Below are 8,723 nucleotides of genomic sequence, written 5' to 3' on the forward strand. Positions count from 1 at the left end.
GGCTTAGTCAACGGGTCTGCAACATTCAGATCCGTATGTATCTTGCAAATTTCTATGTCTCCCACCTGGACTAGATCCCGGATGGAATTGAAGCGTCTCTTGATGTGCTTGGTTCTCTTGTGAAATCTGGATTCCTTTGCCAAGGCAATTGCACCAGTATTGTCACAAAAGATTTTCATTGGACCCGATGCACTTGGTATGACACCTAGATCGGATATGAACTCCTTCATCCAGACTCCTTCATTTGCTGCTTCCGAAGCAGCTATGTACTCCGCTTCACACATAGATCCCGCCACGACGCTTTGTTTAGAACTGCACCAACTGACAGCTCCACTGTTCAATGTAAACACGTATCCGGTTTGCGATTTAGAATCATCCGGATCAGTGTCAAAGCTTGCATCGACGTAACCATTTACGACTAGCTCTTTGTCACCTCCATAAACGAGAAACATATCCTTAGTCCTTTTTAGGTATTTCAGGATGTTCTTGACCGCTGTCCAGTGACCTACTCCTGGATTACTTTGGTACCTCCCTGCTAGACTTATAGCAAGGCACACATCAGGTCTAGTACACAACATTGCATACATGATAGAGCCTATGGCTGAAGCATAGGGAACATCTTTCATCTTCTCTCTATCTTCTGCAGTGGTCGGGCATTGAGTCTTACTCAACTTCACACCTTGTAACACACGCAAGAACCCTTTCTTTGCTTGATCCATTTTGAACTTCTTCAAAACTTTGTCAAGGTATGTGCTTTGTGAAAGTCCAATTAAGCGTCTTGATCTATCTCTATAGATCTTGATGCCCAATATATAAGCAGCTTCACCGAGGTCTTTCATTGAAAAACTCTTATTCAAGTATCCCTTTATGCTATCCAGAAATTCTATATCATTTCCAATCAACAATATGTCATCCACATATAATATAAGAAATGCTACAGAGCTCCCACTCACTTCCTTGTAAATACAGGCTTCTCCAAAAGTCTGTACAAAACCAAATGCTTTGATCACACTATCAAAGCGTTTATTCCAACTCCAAGAGGCTTGCACCAGTCCATAAATGGATCGCTGGAGCTTGCACACTTTGTTAGCTCCCTTTGGATCGACAAAACCTTCTGGTTGCATCATATACAACTCTTCTTCCAGAAATCCATTCAGGAATGCAGTTTTGACATCCATTTGCCAAATTTCATAATCATAAAATGCGGCAATTGCTAACATGATTTGGACAGACTTAAGCATCGCTACGGGTGAGAAAGTCTCATCGTAGTCAATCCCTTGAACTTGTCGAAAACCTTTTGCAACAAGTCGAGCTTTATAGACAGTAACATTACCGTCAGCGTCAGTCTTCTTCTTGAAGATCCATTTATTCTCAATGGCTTGCCGATCATCGGGCAAGTCAACCAAAGTCCACACTTTGTTCTCATACATGGATCCCATCTCAGATTTCATGGCTTCAAGCCATTTTGCGGAATCTGGGCTCACCATCGCTTCTTCATAGTTCGTAGGTTCGTCATGGTCTAGTAACATAACCTCCAGAACAGGATTACCGTACCACTCTGGTGCGGATCTTACTCTGGTTGACCTACGAGGTTCAGTAACAACTTGACCTGAAGTTCCATGATCATCATCATTAACTTCCTCACTAATTGGTGTAGGCGTCACAGGAACCGGTTTCTGTGATGAACTACTTTCCAATAAGGGAGCAGGTACAATTACCTCATCAAGTTCTACTTTCCTCCCACTCACTTCTTTCGAGAGAAACTCCTTCTCTAGAAAGGATCCATTCTTAGCAACGAATGTCTTGCCTTCGGATCTGTGATAGAAGGTGTACCCAATAGTCTCCTTTGGGTATCCTATGAAGACACATTTCTCCGATTTGGGTTCGAGCTTATCAGGTTGAAGCTTTTTCACATATGCATCTCAGCCCCAAACTTTAAGAAACGACAACTTTGGTTTCTTGCCAAACCACAGTTAATAAGGTGTCGTCTCAACGAATTTCGATGGCGCCCTATTTAACGTGAATGCAGCCGTCTCTAAAGCATAACCCCAAAATGATAGCGGTAAATCAGTAAGAGACATCATAGATCGTACCATATCTAGTAAAGTACGATTACGACGTTCGGACACACCATTACGCTGTGGTGTTCCGGGTGGCGTGAGTTGCGAAACTATTCCGCATTGTTTCAAATGTAGACCAAACTCGTAACTCAAATATTATCCTCCACGATCAGATCGTAGAAACTTTATTTTCTTGTTACGATGATTTTCAACTTCACTCTGAAATTCTTTGAACTTTTCAAATGTTTTAGACTTATGTTTCATTAAGTAGATATACCCATATCTGCTTAAATCATCTGTGAAGGTGAGAAAATAACGATACCCGCCGCGAGCCTCAACATTCATCGGACCACATACATCTGTATGTATGATTTCCAACAAATCTGTTGCTCTCTCCATAGTACCGGAGAACGACATTTTAGTCATCTTGCCCATGAGGCACGGTTCGCAAGTACCAAGTGATTCATAATCAAGTGGTTCCAAAAGTCCATCAGTATGGAGTTTCTTCATGCGCTTTACACCGATATGACCTAAACGGCAGTGCCACAAATAAGTTGCACTATCATTGTCAACTCTGCATCTTTTGGTTTCAACATTATGAATATGTGTATCACTACTATCGAGATTCATCAAAAATAGACCACTCTTCAAGGGTGCATGACCATAAAAGTTATTACTCATATAAATAGAACAACCATTATTCTCTGATTTAAATAAATAACCGTCTCGCATCAAACAAGATCCAGATATAATGTTCATGCTCAACGCTGGCACGAAATAACAATTATTTAGGTCTAATACTAATCCCGAAGGTAGATGTAGAGGTAGTGTGCCGACGGCGATCACATCGACATTGGAACCGTTTCCCACGCGCATCGTCACCTCGTCCTTGGCCAGTGTTCGCTTAATCCGTAGTCCCTGTTTTGAGTTGCAAATATTAGCAACAGAACCAGTATCAAATACCCAGGTGCTACTACGAGCTCTGGTAAGGTACACATCAATAACATGTATATCACATATACCTTTGTTCACCTTGCCATCCTTCTTATCTGCCAAATACTTGGGGCAGTTCCGCTTCCAGTGACCAGTCTGCTTGCAGTAGAAGCACTCAGTCTCAGGCTTAGGTCCAGACTTGGGTTTCTTCTCTTGAGCAACAACTTGCTTGCTGTTCTTCTTGAAGTTCCCCTTCTTCTTTCCTTTGCCCTTTTTCTTGAAACTAGTGGTCTTATTAACCATCAACACTTGATGCTCCTTCTTGACTTCTACCTCCGCAGCCTTTAGCATTGCGAAGAGCTCGGGAATCGTCTTATCCATCCCTTGCATGTTATAGTTCATCACGAAGCTCTTGTAGCTTGGTGGCAGTGATTGAAGAATTCTGTCAATGACGCTATCATCCGGAAGATTAACTCCTAGTTGAATCAAGTGATTATTATACCCAGACATTTTGAGTATATGCTCACTGACAGAACTATTCTCCTCCATCTTGCAGCTGTAGAACTTATTGGAGACTTCATATCTCTCAATCCGGGCATTTGCTTGAAATATTAACTTCAACTCCTGGAACATCTCATATTCTCCATGACGTTCAAAACGTCGTTGAAGTCCCGGTTCTAAGCCGTAAAGCATGACACACCGAACTATCGAGTAGTCATCAGCTTTGCTCTGCCAGACGTTCATAACATCTGGTGTTGCTCCTGCAGCAGGTTTGGCACCTAGCGGTGCTTCCAGGACGTAATTCTTCCGTGCAGCAATGAGGATAATCCTCAAGTTACGGACCCAGTCCGTGTAATTGCTACCATCATCTTTCAACTTTGCTTTCTCAAGGAACGCATTAAAATTCAACGGAACAACAGCACGGGCCATCTATCTACAATCAACATAGACAAGCAAGATACTATCAGGTACTAAGTTCATGATAAATTTAAGTTCAATTAATCATATTACTTAAGAACTCCCACTTAGATAGACATCCCTCTAATCCTCTAAGTGATCACGTGATCCAAATCAACTAAACCATAACCGATCATCACGTGAAATGGAGTAGCTTTCAATGGTGAACATCATTATGTTGATCATATCTACTATATGATTCACGCTCGACCTTTCAGTCTCAGTGTTCCGAGGCCATATCTGCATATGCTAGGCTCGTCAAGTTTAACCTGAGTATTCTGCGTGCGCAAAACTGGCTTGCACCCATTGTAGATGGACGTAGAGCTTATCACACCCGATCATCACGTGGTGTCTGGGCACGACGAACTTGTGACGCCCCAAGACCGACGCTCTAGATGCCTTCCATTTAGTTTCATTGTCATCGTGTGTTTCATATGTTTGTTGCCATGATCTTGATGAGTGCCATTGCCATATTCTGCTTCTTGCATCACGTTCATCTTATATTACATTGCATTGCACCATCCTTGCTTTGTTCTATGCTTCATGATGCGATGTGCCTCTTGTCATTCTATTGCATTGCATCATGATCATCATGCCTTGTTTTGCATATTTAAGTTTTGTTGTGTGTTCTTGTGTGAACCCCTCTTATTCTTATCTCCACCTCATTTTTGTTCCATGCGCATACCAGCAACAATTCATCAAGTTCACCCAAGTTTCTATCCCATCCAAACTTCTCCTTTTCCCTTTCTTTCAATTATTTCTCTAGTGGCATTTTCTGCTCCAGATTAATGTTCACTATATTTTTTATATTCTCTACACCATGCCAAGACCACCTCCTCCAGTTTTCAAGTCCTTTGGAAGTGTTTTGGTTGGGCTAAGGATTTATTCAAGCTTGAATTATTTTCAAACTTGTTTGAATTTGCAGTCTCTTAAAATTACCAGAGCATTTTATTCAAATGCTGCATAATTCCTGGTGTCCAGGGATATTTTGTTCTTAGCCTATTTCTTCTCAAAACTCCCTGGACTTTTCTTTTTCTAAACCTGGAGATTCAAAGTTTTAGAAAAGAAGAAAATGGAAGGGGCCTCCCAGCAGCGCACCTTGGGCCTTTTTCCCTCACCTACAGCCCAGCCAAGCCACCGCAGCCCGCCTGGCCCGACTTTGTTCACGGCCACCTGCCCCGTTGCGTCACCGTCTCTGTTCCAGAGACAGAGCGCTCGCGCTCGCGCCGTGAGTTTCACGGACGCCGAGGTCGCGCCGTCTTCTCCCCTCCTTTTTAAGCCAGCAGCCACGCCCTAGGGTTTCCCCTTCTCCCTCTCGTTTCCTCCGCCGCCGCCAGCCAGGAGGGCAGCTCCTCCCCGCTCCATCTCCCCCCTGCAGCCACCATGGCCGGTCCAAGAAAGAGCTCATCACCGGAGTAGGAGCATCGCCGGCCTCCCCACCGTCGACCCAGAGCACCTCAGCGCCTCCCAGAGTCTGTTCTGACGCCTATCCGAGCCCTAGGACGCCTTCCCCGACGTCCTCTTCATCCTCTACTTCGTCTTCTTCACGGACAGCAAGTCCACCGGAGTTTCTCGCCTCCTATCCGTCGATATTCTGCGTCCCCGGCCGCATCCTCATGTCACATGTATACTAGGTATACCCAAATCCAATCCTGCTCTTTTCCATCGCGATTTGATCGCCGGAGTCATCGCTAGAACCATGCCATCTTCGTGTTCTCGGTGCTCCGACGAGTTCTGAATTTTGTTGTGTAGTTGCAGTAGTCGTCGTGGTTCCTCGCGCTTCGCCCCCGCTCTGAATCCTCTCTATCACACGCCGCCTTGTCGTGCCACTCCCTGCTCGCCACCGCTCCCGGCAGCTTCGCCGATTGCCTCGCGTCGTCGTCGCCCAAGCCGAGCCATGCTCGTGCTCGAGCAGGTCCTGCTGCTGCTTGCCCTGCTTCTCCTCGCCGCGCGTCCTCTGCACACACACCGCCCATTTGCTGCACCTTCGTGGGCACACCTCCATGCACATGCTTCTACACATGCGCATGGCCGCGCTCGACTGCAAGCCCGTGGCCTGCTGCGTCTTGCCTCGCCGCCATGCCCGGGACGAGCTCAAGCTCGTGCTCGAGCCAATCTCCTGCAGCTGCTCCGCCTGCACGCGACCATCCTGCAGCTGCTCACACATCCAGACCCGCATGCCCGCCGCTGGTTTTTAGCCGTAGCCGCCGCTGCTTCTAGCCGCGAGCAACCGCTGGAGTTTTGCGTCCTCTGTTCATCCATGGAGGTCCAGGATCGGGGCTTCAACCTATTTAAGATGTGCCATGCTCTTCACTTTCACAAACACACAACCAGCTCGACTGGTTAACCCATCGTGCCATTAGCAGGAGGTCCTGGGTTTGAGTCCCAGGCGTCCCAATTTTTGCATAGTTTTTCGTTCTGCACACACACTGTCACTCGGGCCAAATCCTCGTGGGCCGCTGCAGGATCCTGCAATTCGGCCCGATTGTGTTTTTTATCAGTCTTGCGTTTTGCTATTTGTCTACTGCATTGCATATTTACAGAATTGCCATTGTCTTAAATTGTTTATAGCTAAATATCCATGCATCCAAAAGAAACATGCCATATATGCATCTTGCTCAGATTTTCATGTTCTTTAAACAGTATGCAACTTTCCACCATGTTTAAAATGTTTAAATTGTTGTTTGCAATTAATTTGCTCTAATGACATGTTAAAATGGTTTAATTCATAACTAAATAACCGTAGCTCGGTTTTAAATAATCTTTATATGTAAATGGGGTCGAAAAATGCCTAGTTTAACATGGTGCACTCTTCTTGCATGTTTAACAACTCTAAAATATGGTTTAGGGCAGAACAGTACCAAATCCATAAATTGCATATGAGGATTTTTCCGGACTTGTTGCTTGTTGTTCCGACCTCATTTAAACTTGCCTAGATAGGTAGTTTTATTATGCTTCACCTCTTGCCATGTTTAACAACATTTAATATTGATGGTACCTAAACGAGAGAGAACTAAATAAGTCATGTGGTGTTTCGTCAATATGCAACTCGTTGCATATTGAGCTACACTTAATTTGTAGTGTTGTTTGTTGCACTTTGCCATGCCATGCCTCATTAAACCGGACATGCATCATACTTGGTTGTGCATCATGCCATGTTTATGTGATGGTTGTTTACCATGTTGTTTGCTTCTTTCCGGTGTTGCTTCTTCGGGTTAGTTCCGATAACGTCGTGTTTGTGAGGATTCGTTCGACTACGTCCGCTTGTCTTCTTCATGGACTCGTTCTTCTTCCTTGCGGGATCTCAGGCAAGATGACCATACCCTCGAAATCACTTCTATCTTTGCTTGCTAGTTGTTCGCTCTATTTCTATGCCGCGCTACCTACCACTTGCTATATCATGCCTCCCATATTGCCATGTCAAGCCTCTAACCATCCTTTCCTAGCAAACCGTTGCTTGGCTAAGTTACCGCTTTTGCTCAGCCCCTCTTATAGCGTTGCTAGTTGCAGGTGAAGATGAAGATTGCTCCATGTTGGATTATGTTTATGTTGGGATATCACAATATCTCTTATTTTATTAATGCATCTATATACTTGGTAAAGGGTGGAAGGCTCGGCCTTATGCCTGGTGTTTTGTTCCACTCTAGCTGCCCTAGTTTCCGTCATATCGGTATTATGTTCCCGGATTTTGCGTCCCTAACGCGGTTGGGTGTTATGGGAACCCCTTGACAGTTCGCCTTGAATAAAACTCCTCCAGCAAGGCCCAACATTGGTTTTACCATTTGCCTACCTACCACCTATACCTTTCCCTTGGGAGTAATTAACCCGAGGGTCATCTTTATTTTAGCCCCCCGGGCCAATGCTTCTCCAAGTGTTGGTCCGAACTAGAGCCACTTGCAGCGCCACCTCGGGGAAACTTGAGGGCTGGTTTTAGTTGTACGTAGTGCTCATCCGGTCGTGGCCTGAGACGAGATACGCGCGACTACTATCAGGGTGTCGGCACGCCGGGAGGTCTTGCTGGTCTTGTTTTACCATTGTCGAAATGTCTTGTAACCGGGATTCCGAGACTGATCGGGTCGTTCCGGGAGAAGGAATATCCTTCGTTGATCGCGAGAGCTTATCATGGGCTAAGTTGGGACACCCCTGCAGGGTTTGAACTTTCGAGAGCCGTGCCCGCGGTTATGTGGCAGATGGGAATTTGTTAATGTCCGGTTGTAGAGAACTTGACACTTGACTTAATTAAAATACACCAACCGCATGTGTAGCCGTGATGGTCTCTTCTCGGCGGAGTCCGGGAAGTGAACACGGTCTTGTGTTATGTATGCCTCCTTATTACGCGCAAAATAATGATTCCTCCACCTGACAGCAGGGACCCACCGGACGGGTCACCGTATTTCGCGAAAAAAACGTTTCCCCCTGACTGCTGGGACCCACCAGCTACATCTTCGCACGCAAGGAAGTGCGTCCATATTACGGGCAAAAAATGATTTGCCCCCCTGACTGCTGGGACCCACCAGCTACATGTTCGCACGCAAGGAAGTGCCTGACAGTCGGGACCCACCTGGTCGAAGCGTACGTATCGTTGTCATTCTAGTGGCGAACGTGTACGTACACACTGGTCGATCGGTCTGTCTGCAGGCTGCAGCGATGAACCGTGGCTGTGTAAGGAAGGGCACGTGTCATAGTATAGGTGCGCACGTAGCATGTACACATACGTACAGCGGCCAGGGTGCAATAAAGTAAATACGGCCACGTACGTACATACGGGCGGGG

The sequence above is a fragment of the Aegilops tauschii genome, chromosome 5 (assembly GCF_002575655.3).
Source record: "Aegilops tauschii subsp. strangulata cultivar AL8/78 chromosome 5, Aet v6.0, whole genome shotgun sequence".
NCBI classification, from domain to species: Eukaryota; Viridiplantae; Streptophyta; class Magnoliopsida; order Poales; family Poaceae; genus Aegilops; species Aegilops tauschii.